Genomic DNA, 16893 nt, shown 5'->3' with positions numbered 1-16893 from the left:
TTTATCACTCAGTGTTTAACTAGGTACCAGGCACTATTCTAGCTACTGGAGTGAACAAAACAGAGAAATCTCTCTGCTTTCACGGGGGTTACATTTTATTTGTGGAAAGAGTGGGTGATACATACTATAAGCATCAGTTAGTGAAATATACTAGTAAGAGAATGAGAAGATTTATGGAAAAATATGGACATGGAAAGGGGCTAGGGAGTTCTTGAGTATGGGTGAGGTTGCCATCCTATTACAGCGGTCAGGAAAAGATTGCACTGACAAGGGGACATTTGAATAAGGAACTGGAGGACATGAGGGGGCAAGCCATGAATGCAAACACCTAGTCATTGTTCAGGGGCAAGCACTTGTTGTGAACACTAGTCAAAGGATGTGGGAATCCTGGGAAGCACATGGGCTTTGGGCAAGAGCCCTGTCTTTGATCTTAGCTTGTGCTGCACATTTCCCCATTGCTCTGATGGACCCATTCTCCATCTTCTTTGCTCTGCTCTGTTTGGCAGAGTATAACAATTGGGCTCTGGGAACTCCCTTAAGAGACTCCCTTGCCTTGGAGGTTAGTGGACTCGCCCTCTGGGTAACATTGGCTGGAGGCTAATGGGAGAAAGAAGAATGAGTTCAGAGTATTTATTCTTCATGGTTGCCTTCATTTCTCTCCTGAAAGCCTCACCTCCTGTCAGGTGGTTGTCTCTTACAACTAGAGAGCCTCACTGCAGGTTCCTGTAAATTCGCCGGCCCTTTGCCACTTCAGGACTGGGGGACCAACTGCTTCCCACCATCGCTAACCTCAGTGAACTCAGTGTCCCTCCCTTGATGCCTTTAACCCTGCTCTCTCCTTTGTACATAGTCTCTTTATTCAACTCTCCTCAGTTACCTGCTTTGTGTGCAGTCTGTTTCCTGCCAGGACCCTGACTGATACAAAACACTTTTATTTATTTTCTTAATTTTTCTGAAACTCAGTTTCCTCATTGGAAAGAAAAAAAATGGACAAAACCATACCTACTGATTTCTTTTCTTTTTTTAAAAGATTTTATTTATTTATTTGACAGAGACACAGCAAGAGAGGGAACACAAGCAGGGGGAGTGGGAGAGGGAGAAGCAGGCTCCCCACGCAGCAGGGAGCCCGATGTGAGGCTCGATCCCAGGACGCTGGGATCATGACCTGAGCCGAAGGCAGACGCTTAATGACTGAGCCACCCAGGTGCCCCCATACCTACTGATTTCTTTACCTTATTGCAAGGATTCATTGAGATGACATTCTTAAAGTCCTTTAACACATTATCTAGAAAATAGAATGCAGTTATTGAATGGTCGTTGTTATTATTCTTAAGATGAGTAAGACAGTCTCCCTCAGGGACATCAGTCTAGAAAGAGATGGCTACTTCCATAACCAATATGCCTAATAAAAGCAATATAAATGCTATTAGTTTACACAGATTATCAGTCACTTACAACTACGTAATAGCAATAGAAAGAAAATGCTACAAATTCTCAGAGTCTGTCTCTCACCCATAATCCATTTTCCACATACCTGCCAGAGGGATCTTATCAGCACATCATCCCTCTGCCTACAGTCTGCTAGGATAAGTTCAAAACTGCTTAGCACACAAGGTCTTTTGTGATCTGATTTTATGTCTTCTGCTTCATCTCTTACTGGTCCTCTCTCCTTTTCATTTCAGGTTGCACCCGTGGGGAACTAACGTCCAACTGCGTCATGCCATGTTCTCACTCCTCTCCTTCTGCCTGGGATAGCCTCCCTTAACTCCTGTCCCCCCTCCCTTTTCCTTCTCTCGCCCACTTTCCTAGCAAGTGCTTCTGCTGCATCCCACTCAGGCAGGCTTATACCCTCCCCACCTCTACTCGCACGGCACCGCGTAGTATTTCTATCACAACATTCCTCACATAGTATAGAAATCTTATCTTCCCTTCCAGGCCATAAGCGCCCAGCGGAAAAGTACAATTCCTTGTGGTCAGGAAAAAGAAATGTTTACAATCTTTAAAAAACAGAGAGGGGGAGTGAAGACATTTATTACATGTACATTTTTTTAGGGGCAAGACAGCATATAATTCAGCTTGAGTTAACCGAACTAGACACATAGTGAAGCGTGTCTAAGAAGGCTAAACTTACTAAGTATACTGAAGTTCTTCTCTAGCAAGATTTGTGTTGGAAATGTTGGCATAAAGATAGATACTCTGTGTTTAGAAATATGACAACACAGAACATTTGGTAAACTTTCAAAAATATTGCTTTTATTAGGCATATTGGTTATGGAAGTAGCTATTCAAATGAATGAAATGATCTGTATTCATTTTCATGTCTAAATTTTCTTCGGTAAACCAAGCTCTTCCCAGAGTCCTAAATGTAAGTTAATGATAATAATGACAATAATATGCATTGTAATAATATTTAATTTTACTAATTTTATTTGGCCATATGGCACCGTGTTCTGAAAATCTCTTAGATATATACAATTTAGCCTTTAGTGAACAGTAAACTATCAAAATGGTACATATTCCTAATGATGATAGGGATGATGAGAAAAATAGAAGCTTAAACAGTTGAGTGATTATTTTGTTTCATACAGACAGTTTAAGTAATTCTATTCCCATGTAAAAGGTGCCTCTGTAACACAGATTAGTTCAAGGGTGGAACAGTAAATAGGAGAATGATATTAGCATAAAGAACAAATTCCGTTAGTTCATATGTGATTTTGGGGGGCACATGAATATTTTACACCACAGAAAACATAGCTAAATACAAAATAAGCTAAGTGAAACTGCCAGCAAAAAAGTCCCCATCGCTGTTATTTCTTCAGTGTATTGGACGTTGATCTATCCTTTAAGGTATATTAGTGTCTTATCACTTTTTATTGTGTTTGTCAGCAATCTGGAAACAGAGATGCCTGAATTTTGAGTGGCTGACTCCTCTCCTTTTTCTATAAGTATAATTTTGCTGAATGCAAGGTTTTTTCCGGAATGCCTAATTCACTTTTAATCAAAATACCTGGATTTTGCATGCATCATTTCATTTATATATGACAGATAAATTGATATAAAGGACAATGATAACAAGAGTGAATATCCACGGCAAATATATTAAGGACTTTGTAAAATTTTCTGTTTCCAAAAACAATACATTTTTATTTCTTTTAAATAAATATTCAATATTCTTTAAAATGATTATCACTGAAGGGTGCATTAAACCATGTCTGGATGTTTGATTTTAGATTTCACGGGAGAGATTCAGCAGAAGTCATTTTTTTCAAAAGACAACGCCTATGATAGAAAGTATAATATTCTAAATCACTCTCACAGAGACCATCATCTAGAATCTAAACAAAACCACACACACAAAATAATTTATCTCCTTGCTCTGGTCAGTCTTTACATTTCATATACTTGCTTGATTCCCATGTCGTTTAAACTCATTAGGGAATGCAATAATTACGTATATACTTAAATACGATAGCTTACTTATTGCATAAATGTTTTTGACAATACAAGGCGAAGTAATAATTTTGCTCCCATGTGACAAAGAATGTAAATGAAATAGGAATCGATCCTGCCATCTGCAAGTAAAAGCACAATACCGTTCTAGTCCCGATTTTATTGGCTCCAGATGTGCCAAGTGACAATCTCTGAACCAATCATTGTAACAAAGGGACTAGATGTGCAGATTCACTTAACCTGATGAGGCCCTCCTCTACCATAGAGGCTCAGAATAAGAAAGGTGGTTCCCAAAAGTTATCAACTGTTAAATATACGAAAAGATAATCATCCTCATTTGTAATAAGAGAAACACCAATTAAAACTACAATGAGATATAATTTCTCACCTATCAGATTGGCAAAACTCCAAAAGTTTGACAAGTGAGGCTGTGGAGATTCAGGAACTGTCATACATTGCTGGTCAGACTGCACATGGTTACAACTCCTGTGTCCCTGGCAATATCTTGAATAATTGTATGTGTCAGTAGACCAGGAAATGCCATCCCAAAGAAATCTGCCCTGACCGTCTACCTCTACAAATATAAAACAAAATTTGAAATAATACAAATGTCCTTAAATAGTTGTTTAAAAAAAAAAAAAAAACTATGCTCTGAGGGCACAGTGTAGTATTATGAGAGCATTAAATTAAAAAGAATGGAAAAGATTTCTATATACTGATATGGAGTGATATCTGGTATTATTATTACAGAGGGAAAAAGAATCAAAGTACAGAACAATGAATAGATTATGACACTTTGGGGTGAAAAATTGAAAACATATATTATATACCAGAATGTAATAAAAAATGGTCACTTATAGGGAAGGGAGGTGATAAGATGGAGAGAACAGGGGATGACAGCAAACTTCACTCATAAATTGTTTTACATTGCTTTGACTCCTAAACCATACACAAACCTGAAAACTGGAAACAAATTGAGACAAATAAACCTAATTGAATATCAAACTGGCAACATGACCACAGAGAGGAAAAAGAAAAAAGATTCTTCAAAGTATCATCTAAACAATGCCCTGACTCTATATCCTCAGTGGGGTATACTCTAAAGAGAAAAAGAGATTCTAAGAAATCTTCAAATATACTCAGTAGTGAAAATGTAGATAGAACCAAAGTAAGCATGGCAAAAATGTTTACATTTATTGAACATGGGCCATGGGCTTATGGATATTCATTGTGATAATTTCTTCACTTTTTCTGTATATATGAAAATTTTCATAACAAAATGTTGGAAGCAGATTATGACCATTAACTAAGCCAAGAATTTTTGAGACATTTTGTGGGTTATCACTTTGTTCCAAAGTAGATATTTTGTAAAAGAAGAATCAAACATTCTTACACCACATGCCTCAAAACCTGGGAGAAAATCTAAATAGCTACTCTGTGTCCTGAGTGTATGTGGAAAGACAGAAACTACAAAGCTATAAATAAGAGGGTTCAAAAAAGAATATGTTATTTAAATACAGAAGAATTAGAGATTTATCTTCGGTAAGAACATAGTAAAAAGGGAAGGTGACGACAGGGAGAAGACATTTGCCATATTAAAAACAATGGAGTAGCAATATCCAGATTATAAGAAATCCCTGACAATCAACAAAGAAGACAAAAATCTTAAGAGGAAAAGGAGCAAAGGAGAGGAGCAATTTGCAGAAAATGAAACCTAAAAGATGCCCAAGATTATTAGAAATTAGAGACATGTAAATGAGAATCCGGGGATAGACTTCACTCCTTCTAAACTCCCAAGTATGGGAAGGAATGTGGGGATAGAACACAAGCCACCGCAGGTGGGGTTGTCTACTGGTCCAGACATTCCAGAGAGCACGCCATAAGCAGCAATCCCACTCCAGATTTTAGATCTCAAAAAAGTCTTCCCAGCGGGAATGTGCACAAGGATGTTCCTCAGAGTTAAAACTATGAATCAGCCTGCACGTACCAGGATGGCACCCTTGTTTTTGCTTTTGTGTTTTGTTTTGTTTTTTAGAGCAAGAGAGCATGGGGGATGGGGGAGGCAGAGGGAGAGGGAGAGAGACTCTTCAGCAGACTCTCTGCCCTGCCTAGAGCCCCACACACCGCTCAATCTCTCAGGAACCTGAGATCATGACCTGAGCCGAAATTAAGAGTCCATCTCTTAACCGACTGAGCCACCCAAGTGCCCCCACACTTGTTTTTAAAATATTGCGATATTCCCATATTGCTTGGTGAACCAAACCAGGTTTCTAGGAAGCTGCCCCAGCGCTAAGACTGGTGACTTATGTGATTGGACAAGGATCGTGATGCACCAGCTGTAAATATTTCAACACCAGACTGCTTACAGCATTATTAGTTGTGAAGAGGAATTGGATGCAATCTAGGCATCTATCCTTTAAAGCGGGAATAGGTAAGTATGGTGAAGAATTATGCAGGAATTAGAAACAATGGACTGTGTTCACTTAGCAACGCAGATGTGTGGATATAGCATAATTTATCCAATCAGTCTCCTGTAGATGGGGATTTATATTTTTTCCAATATTTTGCTGTGCAAAATCTTGTACATATGCCATTGTGATTTATAGAAGTATATATACATATATATATTTGAGATTTTATTTGAGAGAGAGAATGCATGAGCAGGGGGGGAGGGGCAAAGATGGAAAGATGGAAAAGCAGACTCCCCGCTGACCAGGGAGCCCGAATAACGGCTCAATCCCAGGACCCCAGGACCCCAGGACCTGAACCGAAGACAGACACAACCAATTGAGCCACCCAGGAGCCCCTAGAAGTATATTTTAAGCGTAAATTTCTAGCAGGGGATTGCTGAAGCAAAGTGTAAATATGTACATAATATAGATTTGTTAGATACTTCAAAGTCCCTCCCAGTAGGGTTGTTCCATTTTGTACTCCCACCAACAATTTAAAAAGGCATACCAGACTTGCAAAGAATAGATCATTTCAGTCATCTAATAACTCTTCCAGAAAAGAAAGAGATAGAGGAACCAATCCCCAACTCATTCTAAGAAGTGATATATGTCTTGATTATGGTAGTTTTGTAGGAAGTCTTGAAGTCTAATAGCATCGGCCCTTCACATTTCTTCTTCTTCTTCGATGCTGCGTTGGCTACTCTAGGTCTTCGAGGAAGCCTATGCTATTGTAAACTAAACAAGTGTTTCCCAGATTTTTTTTTTCCTCCCTCTGAAGTAGAGCAGGAAGGCTAGAATAGCTGAAGTTGGGTGTTTCCCTTCTCCCTCTTGAAAGGTTCCAGCTGGCTGGGGTTGGATCTACTCCTTCCTCAGGGTCACTTAGGCTCTGATAAAGCCCCAGCTGGTTAGGCTCTGGTTAAATAGTCTCTCCTGAGGGCAGACGTTAAGAACAGAGTTAAGAACAGAGGGCTCTGGAGTGTTTCAAGATGGTTCCTTTCCCTCTGTCCTGCTGAAAGCCTGGGGGAATTTTTTTCCTCCAGTATTTACTGTGAAACGTGGTCAAGTTAATGAATGTGAAACTCTCAAATGTGTGGGGACCCTCCTATGGCGGGGTTCCTCTGGAGTTTTTAACTCTAAGAGTTAATCCATGGAGAGCCTCCAGCAATTCATCTGTTGCGATTCTGGCCTTCTTAACCCGGCCCCGGTTTGCCCCGGTTTCCAAGGAGGTTTCAGCTTCTGAGTCTCTGGTAAGTTGTGATTCTCTGTATCGACTTGTGTCTCACTCTGATTCTGCAGGCAGAATTAGATCTCATTTCTCTTATAGATCTAAGAGAAGAGTTGTTGATTTTTCAGTTTGTTTGACTTTTTAACTTGTTGTGAGGATAGAATAAAACTTCCAATCCCTTTACATAAGGAACGGAAACTGGAAGCTCATATTCAATTTTTTTGTTTTTGCATGTTTTATGAACTCTTAGTGTGTATTGTCTGTTTCACAATGATATTTTATTAACAGTGCTTGGTGTCTTTATTAGGAGAATCTTTGATAAAAAAGCGAAGTCATCAGTGTGTTTGAGATGGATTAAAAATCAACATCTTCCCATTGCATTAATCTTCAACCTTTCAGCAACATTTTACCCAATTTGCCTTAGTAGTAAAAAAATGGGCCTTTCTGTATATTTAGGTTCCATTATCACTTTTTTTCTTACTACTCTGATTCAGTTCCTCGGTGGTTAAAAAGAGTTAGTCTAGAAGTCACCTACTTATAATTCCTCTGCCTTTCACGATTCTATAAAAGTTAAGAAATGGAAATTGTCTTTGCATTTGAAAATCAATCATATGGTGATGATTGATGATTAAAAGCATACACAAATTAAATGCTTTCAGAACAATTTCCTTTCCTTCATCACGCCTTTTTACAGTCAAACCCCCAAAGAGTGTGGTCATACTGAACGGTAATTGTTCCTCTCCATCCCTCCAATCATGTTATAAAAGGTTTATTCTTTGGGAGATCTGATCCATTGCTTCTTACCAATTGTGACTGGGAACAGAGTCCAGTTTATCTCTCCTTATTTAAAAAAAAAAAAAAGTCTGTGATTTTGATTGGAATTCGTATGTCTCTACAGTGCAATTTCCAGAGGCAGAACTTGGTGTTCATCTTAGAGATTTCATGGTTATGAAATGAAATAAATATTACTTTTATTCTACTAGGGGAAGTTTCCAACAATGAGCTATCTAGAGCTTTGAATTCTTTATTAGAAGACAGTCTATCAAATATCTTTTCCATCTCCCTGTGAATAAATAGCCCACAAGTATCATTCACTTACAAATGATTAGGGTTATGTGGATTGGCATACTTTCTACTCCATGAACCGGGTGGCTTACATAGACCCCGTGAGAGATCCTGGAAGCGCAGGCGCAGTGTGGCGGTCCCTGCTCTTTGTCTCCAGCAATGTCAACATCCCTACCATTTTTACTACACTCTCACAAAAAGCCTGCTGAAGCCTGTTGCCACCAGCTTTAGCAAAGAGACCTTCCTCACAGGGTACTGGGACAGCAAATTCTCTGTGGTTCAAGCCTGCAGATTTCTTGGTCTTAGGAAATCATACAGATTGTCTCCTGGCTGTCTGTTCTTTTCCCACTGGTATGCAAAACCTTAGTCCCTTGGCAATAAGAAGGAATGTTTTTGTGGAAATGTATTTCCAGAAATGTATTCTTCCTCTTATTTTCTTTCAGTTATCCCCAAATACATTCAGGTTGAGGACAGATGTCTGTGTATAGAACATAGCTTATTTTCAGCGTCATGGGGACACAAAAGTGATTGGTGCTTACTGTTTCTGTATTAAGGTCTTTCCCACTAGGGACTAACTTTCGTCTCTCTCTCTCTCATGGTGTTTTTGCCTCTAATCATCTTTCACAGAATAATTTTCAATGAAGAGAATCAGTGTGGAGTTGACTGACTTCTATTTAGAATCAGTGATGTATTTGATTATAAAAAAACAAAATGGGGGCACCTGGGTGGCTCAGTTGGTTAAGTGTCTTGTGTTCAGCTCAGGTCATGATCCCGGAATCCCAGGTTCAAGTCCCACGTTGGGCTCCCTGCTCAGTGAGGAGTCTACTTCTCCCGCCACCCCTCACCCTGCTCAGTCTCTGTCTCTCTCAAATAAGTAAATAAAATCTTTAAAAAAAAAAAAAATACCAAACAGGGGCGCCTGGGTGGCTCAGTCATTAAGTGTCTGCCTTCGGCTCCAGTCATGATCCCAGGATCCTGGGATCGAGCCCCGCATTGGGCTCCCTGCTCTGCCGGAAGCCTGCTTCTCCCTCTCCCACTCCCCCTGCTTGTGTTCCCTCTCTCTCTGTCAAATAAATAAAATCTTCAAAATAAAGAAATAAATTTAAAAAAATTTTAAAAATACCCAACAATGAATCATGGAACACTACATCAAAAACTAATGATGTACTGTATAGTGACTAACATAACATAATAAAATTAAAAAAAATACCAAAATGGGTTCTCTGTTTTCCTGCAACTACATTCTCTCACAGAATGCTCATCTTTTCTCATAACCTTAATTATCATCTCTATAGAAGTATATGTCCTCCCTCCTGGACTCTGCATCTCTCTTCTGTACTTGTTTTCTCTCCTGAGAAATCTCTAGTTGAATTTATTGTGTTATACTGAGCTCCTCTTGGAGTCGCCATAAACTGAACATCTGCAAACCCTAAGTTGTCGTTTCTCCTACCCACTTCACACTGTCCTCACTCTACTACCTCTATCAATTATACCATCACTTTTCTTATCACAATTGTCCTAACGATATCATTAAGTCTTTTCTGTTCTTCCATTCAACTGTCTCTCTTAGCTAGCTGTTATTTCTTCTCACTAACAGGACTATAATTTAAGCTTTCTCTATCTCATTTGGAGTATTTTATGGCTTTCCCATTGGACTCCAAGCCCCCATTCTTCTGGGCTCTGAGTCCACGTAGACAAGAGCAGAAGAGGCAGGGGATGGAGTCAGGTCAGGCAGGCAGGTTCAGAGGCCTGGCATTTAGATTCCAACTTCAGGAAAAGCACTAGTGAGCAGACTTGAATGATCATATTGTAACACCATTTGCAGTGTTCTCAATTCTTTATCATCTGGTTAGTATAGCCATTCCTAGCTACTAGTTACAGTCAAAATAAAGAATAAAGTTAAGTTTTTCAAGACAGTCCTATTCCTAGTTGATAAAAGGACAGGAGTGCAAGAATTAAATCATATTATTACCAGTTCTTCATTACCTACTACATTAAGTCCAAACATTTTTGCCATCGACGTAGGGATCTGGATAATTTATTTCATCTAACATGTCTGAATCTGTTGAAACTTTCCAAAATTTCCAAAATTCAGTCTCCTTAATATCCCACATGATAGTCCAATTTCCATCTTTGTATCCATTTATACTTCTTTTCCCAGAATGCCCTGGAAGTTTTCTCCATCTGAACATACTCTTTAATGCTCAAGTTAGAGTCTTTTGTAATGAAACTTTCTTCTATTGTGTCCAATATTCACCTTCATTTTTATATGTAGCCCTCGATTAGTTTGTATTATGTATTGAGTAACTGTTTTTATTCATTCAGTCACTCCCTGGATATTGACTGAGAATATCGTACGAGATTGAGTCTGTATAATCAAAGATATAATCCTGGTTCTCAAGGAGCTAACCACCTCTTTGATGAGGAGAGAGATATTAAACCAAAAGAACATAATGAAGCCAATTGTACTTCTAGGTGTCATAAAACCATTTATAGAAATACTTAACCATTAACTGAATAGTAAAAAGTGAAAAGTATTTACCCGCTAACTGAATAGTAGAGTGGGCACCATCTTTCCAGGTGCATGGGAGAAGTAAAGAGCACTCCAGCAAGAGTAAAACTATTTCTGTGCATGCTATAGCTCCTTATCTTCAATTATTAATTTTCTAAATGACAGTAAACAAGAGAGAACTGAGCACACAGACGGTACTCTCTGAGTACTTTTTATTTCCAGTGAATAAACTACCTGGCCTCCTACAGAAAATGACCACACAGAGAGGGGAATGTACGACTGATTTGGACTTAACTGGCCAATAAATAAACTGATCAGCTACATTTGTCAAATTAAAAATAGACACAGCCAAGAGAAATTTGCTGAAATTTATTTATTCTCCCAGGAAAATTATCAACTACGCAAGTAATGGAAGTCTCCAGTTATGTGTAACAATAAGGAGAAACTATTTATTGAATTTTAGGGTGTGCCTGGGCAGGCTGTACAGCCTAGAGAGGGTGCTTTCTCTGAGAATACGAAGGAGAAGGGCTGGACTCCTCACTCACCAATTGGCGTGTCTGAGGGCTCACGTACAGGAGTGTCGGGTCTGGAAGGCAATGTTTCTAGTACAGCAATTTCTGTACTTCTTAGGACTTCAGTAAAGCTACTAGAACCACAAAATACTGTCTGTCATTGAATTTCTCATAGAAAATGGAGAACAGACTGAGGTGCAATTTCTTTGTTTGCTCTGAGGTAAAATCTAGCCAGCACCCTTGGGTGCAGAAACCTGTGGCCAGACAGAGACACTGGAAATAAGATCTGGGTCACTCACAGAAACTGTAGGGAGGGGTATGAACTGGCATAGCTCTAAGAGTGGAAGTGGGGACTGTATTTCCAGATCTCCAGAGCCGGGAGGATGCAGCCAACACTGCGGTTATTTATAATCAGATTTAATGATTATTGAGGCAACAGTGAAAATGAGAAACATTTTTGCTTGGTATTCCTGTCTATATTTCTGTCTAAGGTTCAACATACTGTTGAATTCTATATTTAAGCCAGTGCTTGCTGCTATTTCTATTATTGCTAAGAGGCCAAACATTTTAGTGATTAGTTTTAGAAGACCTCAGAATTACTTGAGAATATTTCAGGAAGTCTGTCTAATGAATATTTCAGAGAATAGATTTCAGAAATATACTACAAAAAATGTGTTTATATGTTTGGGAGGAATCTTTAAAGCTCTTAAATGAAAGTAGAGTGAACAGTCAGAGAACATTTCCCTTCATTAACTTGGGGCTAGAGAGGTGGTTGGCATAGGCCACTATGCCCCACAGGAAAAACTCTGAATAGTGATCTAGATTATGAATATAAACATTAATTTTTTTAAAGCCCATTATCTCCTTATATCTCAAGATTTCAAAAAAGGCTATTATGAAGAGAGACAGAGACAAGAGAGAGACACAGAGAGAAAAAGCAAGCAAACACACTTGAACTAAATAAGCTTCTACAAAATGATATAACTATGTCTTTAAAAAGGGATATTTGTTATAAAATAAAAATTAAGGTGCTACAGTTTCAAAAATGCAAAACACTATTTCACCGTGTTACCTCATTTAAATTCTCATGGATCCATAAAAAAAATAAGCTGAAGGCACTAGTGGTTTATAATGTGTACTCCAAACAAGTAATTCTCCCAAAGCAGACATAAGCTCACTGGGAATCTGGAAACCAGTAGAAGCTTCCACTCACCTTCCTTTCTGGGGAGTCCATTCTCTATGGAGCCTGAAGGAAATTTTCTATGTTGTATTTGATTTTTCTATGACACTATTTAATTTTTAAACATTCAGAATAAGACTCATTATGTAACTGTTGGTCCATCATCAAAACAATTTTATGGATGAGAAAATAAAATCTTCCTATTAAACCTATATTCTAGTCGGAAAATGTGAAAACTAAAAGAATAGATGCATCATGTAATCTCAAACAGTGAGCAGTGCTACAAAGAAGAAAATAAAACAGGGTAAGTGGATACAGATAATGGAGGTAATCCTACTTCAGACAGAGTTCTCAGAAATAACCTCTCTGAGGAAGTAACACTTGAGCAGACATTTGATGAAGTGTGGGGACATCTGATGAAGGGTGGGGATTATCCAAAGAAAGAACAGTCAAAGCTGAGGGAATAGCAAGTGCAAAGGCACTGAGATGGAAGTGACCTTGCTTTGTTCAGTGAACAGTGGGGAGATCTGTATGGTTATAGCATACAGAATAAGCAAAAAAAAACATCATGATAGGGAATTTGGTTGAGGACCTAGCCATAAAGCTAGAAGTATATGTGGTCCAGTAAGCCAAGACAAGAACCTTTCATTTTATTCAAAGTATAAGGGAAATAAATTGGAGAGTTGAAAATGCAGAACATGATATAATCTGATTTACATTTTAGGAAGATACCGCTGATAGCAATGTGGAAGACATGACTATGGAGCCTGAAGAAGGGAAGTGATGAGAACAATTAGGGAGCTATGGAAATGATGCAAATAAGACAGTGGCTTAAATTGAGAAAGTAGTTGTGAAGTTGGTGAGGAAAGAGACTTCAGATATATATCTGAAGGATGATAGTACCAGCAGGTCAATGCTGTGATTACTAATATATTAATTGGTAAAAATAAATAAATACATACATACAAATCAGGATTTCCACTGATCAAATTTATCTTCCTGCATTATGCAACTAGAAGATAGGCAAAATGAACAAAAGACTGTTTTTCAAACTTTGGGCAATAGGCAGTTCATGAATGTGATCCCTGAATGAAAGAAAAAAAAATAAGGTGAGCCCTCAGTTCACGGAGGCAGTTTCCAGGCAGCCTCTCAGCAAGAGGAACCCCACAGAGTTTCCAGATGTGTCATGGTATTGAGAAATCAGAGTTTGAAGATCTGGGATGACAAAAAAGCTAAAATTTCCAGAAGAGACTATTGTAGAGGAGGGGGAAACACAGAAAGAGAAATCTGGATTTTACACAGGGACACTCTATAGTTTTTGGTTTTGTGCTGCACTACAAATGTGTCAGAGAAACTACCTGAGGCTGAGGAGAGAATCAGTGGAAAGGAACTCGCAGAATAATTTCAGGGGCTGCCACGGTGTTTGGAGTAGTTCACATTCCTACCAACCCGACTGGAGATGCACTGTAAGATATGGAATATCAGCGAAAATCCTCAGAAGGATATCTCCTTAGCACAGAGCTGAATTAGCCCAAGACTACAGAGAACGCTAGACCTATCCTAATAAAACTTAAAGGCAAGCCTTAATAGCGTCCACCTGATTCCAAGGAATTTAATTCCATGCCAGAACAAAATCCAATTCTATTTAAGGGCATGTAACAAGATAAAATTCACGATATCCAACAAAAACAAAAACGAAACTCCACAAATTACTAGGTATGCAAAGAAGCAGGAAAATATAACCAGGTGAAAAAAGTCAATAAAAACTAGTACAAATATAAGAGGGAGAGTGGAAAGTGCAAAAAAAAAAAAATATTGAAGGAGCTACTATAAACATGCTCCATTTGTTCAGCTAGGTAGAAAAAAACATGCATGATGAGAGAAATGAAATACAAAAAGACAAAAAGAACATCTTGAGATTTTTTAAGTGCAATATTTGAAATGAAAAACACACTGGATGGCACTAGCAATATATGAGACACTGCAGAAGAGAAAATGAATAAGTTTGCAGACATTATACAAATAATTCAAAATGAAAGACAGAAGAATTACTGAAAAATATGAACAGAGCACCAGTGTTCTACCGAACAACATCAATATCTATCATGTTTGTAATTAGAGCTCCACAAGGAGAAAGAAGTGAAGGCAGAAAGATATCTGAAAAAATAATGGATAAATATTTTCTAAATGTGATGAAAACTAAACAGATCAAAAAACACAACAAATACCAAGCAGAATAAGCATGAATAAAACCATGACAAAATGCATTAAAGTCAAATTGCTAAAACCAATAGGTGAAAAATCTTAAAAGCAACCGGAGAATAAAGATGCATAAATTGAGAGGAAAAAAAAATTAAAAATCACAGCTGACTTTTTGCCTGGAACTATGCAATACAGGAAACAATGAACAGACATTTTTAAAGATTCAGTGGAAAAAATAAAAACTGTCAAGCAAGAAATCTTAGGCCAGTAAAGTATCACTCAGAAATTAAGACAAAATAAAAACTTTTTCAGGCCAAGAGAGAATTAATCATATACAGATGTGTATTATAAGAAAGTTCTGGCAACTCTTCAGAGAGGAAGAATATGGTACCAGAGGGAAATTTCAATCTGTACAAAGATGAAGAGCACCAGAAATGATAAATACATGACCAAATAAACCATTTTTTCATTTATGGTTTTGTTAAAAGATGATTATTTAAAGCAAAAATGCTATCAATGTATTGTGGGTTTTATAACATTTGTTTAAACAACATGGATAAATCTCAAAAAATCGAACTACATGAAAAAGCCAGAAACAATAGACTACATATTGCATGATTCCATTTATATTAAATACTAGAAAATGTAGAGTGAGTGAAGAAAACAGATCAGTGGTGGCCGGAGGTGAACATTAGGATAGAGGATTGACTGCAAAGGAATGGAAGGGGAACTGAAGGATGATGGAAATGGTTTTTTTGTTAAGAATTTAGTAGTGGTTAATCACTAGCCACAGATTGAATTATACACTTAAAATTGGTAAATAAATATCATTGTATAGAAAGTACCCCTCTAAAAGCTGATTTTAAAATTAAAAAAAACCCACAAGAGTATCAGTCAAAACCGAAAATCATTAGTCAAGTAACAGTTTTACGTTTAAAAAAATGGTTGACAACTTTTATTTTGACTGAGTAGTTTTGATTGGCGTCTGGTTTTTGGACTGATGTGACTGTTTTTCGGTCAAACTATTCAAACGTTTGTGGACATGGACACGACCTTCATTCAGAATGATCTTAATTTATGCTTGCAGTTGATAAGCCATGAATGGACTATATGTAAACAAAGAATATAATTTTTAAAAATCTGGTAGAAGGCACTAAAGCTAATATAGGAAGCTGATTTCTATCTCTGTTCTTACCTCCTTAACGAGTCTCTAAGGATAGTAATAGTCCTGCTAGAGTCTGTGATGCCAACATATTCTTAATTTCTTAGGATGCGGTCTTATGTTTCACCATGCCCACAAAAGTTGTAACTATGTGATGCACTTATGCTTTCCCACAGTTGTTATAGGGAACCAAACTTGGTGAATTTAGTCCTCACTCAGCAAAGAATATTTATTATGCTCCAAAAAGAACTGAATACCATTGTTTCATGCAAAAGAAGAAAAAAGATCCAAGTGGTTATTTTTCACTGTGCAGATAAAAATATAGATATTGTCAGAATTATGCTCATTTGCACCTGTCATGATATAAAGAGGAACTTAATGAGATTTCAGTCAGAGAATTTGAAGTGAAATAAAAAAATTGCACAAGTTATTTTCTTTTTAATTACACTAGCTGCGTTTCTAAACATATTTACAAAATATTTCCTTTATTTCTCAGCATAACAAATATGCTCACTGTTTTATTTTTTCAAAAAACCTCATCAGGGCGCCTGGGTGGCTCAGTCGTTGAGCGTCTGCCTTCGGCTCAGGTCATGATCCCAGGGTCCTGGGATCGAGTCCCACGTCGGGCTCCCTGCTCCGCAGGAAGCCTGCTTCACTTCTCCCTCTCCCACTCCCCCTGTTTTTGTTCCTGCTCTCGCTATCTCTCTCTGTCAAATAAATAAAATCTTTAAAACAAACAAACAAACAAACAAACAAAAAAACAAAATAGCTCATCAGTTGAGAGGTTGATTTAGATAGAAAATCTACTTTAAAATAACCACGTGAAATCTTACCCTAAAGGTCCAAATATTAATGAAAATTCCCCAAATCACAAAATCTAAATTATATAGTTCTTATTTTAAAATTGAACTTCACCACTTCTCAGAGAAAACAGATGGAAAAATATCTAAATCTAAACAATTGTATACATTTTTCTGCCAAACCATTACTTATATATGTGAAAGTTTTCACTAATATTCTTATCCAAAAATTTTCTTGGCTTAAAAAATCTCATAATAGCAGAAATTTAAGGACTTGATAGCTAAATTTGCACTAGGGCAGAATAAAAGAAAGTCTGCTTTCTAAAAAAAAATAT

Source organism: Zalophus californianus, chromosome 12, assembly GCF_009762305.2.
Source record: "Zalophus californianus isolate mZalCal1 chromosome 12, mZalCal1.pri.v2, whole genome shotgun sequence".
Taxonomy (NCBI): domain Eukaryota; kingdom Metazoa; phylum Chordata; class Mammalia; order Carnivora; family Otariidae; genus Zalophus; species Zalophus californianus.
Note: the sequence above shows the minus strand (reverse complement) of the source record.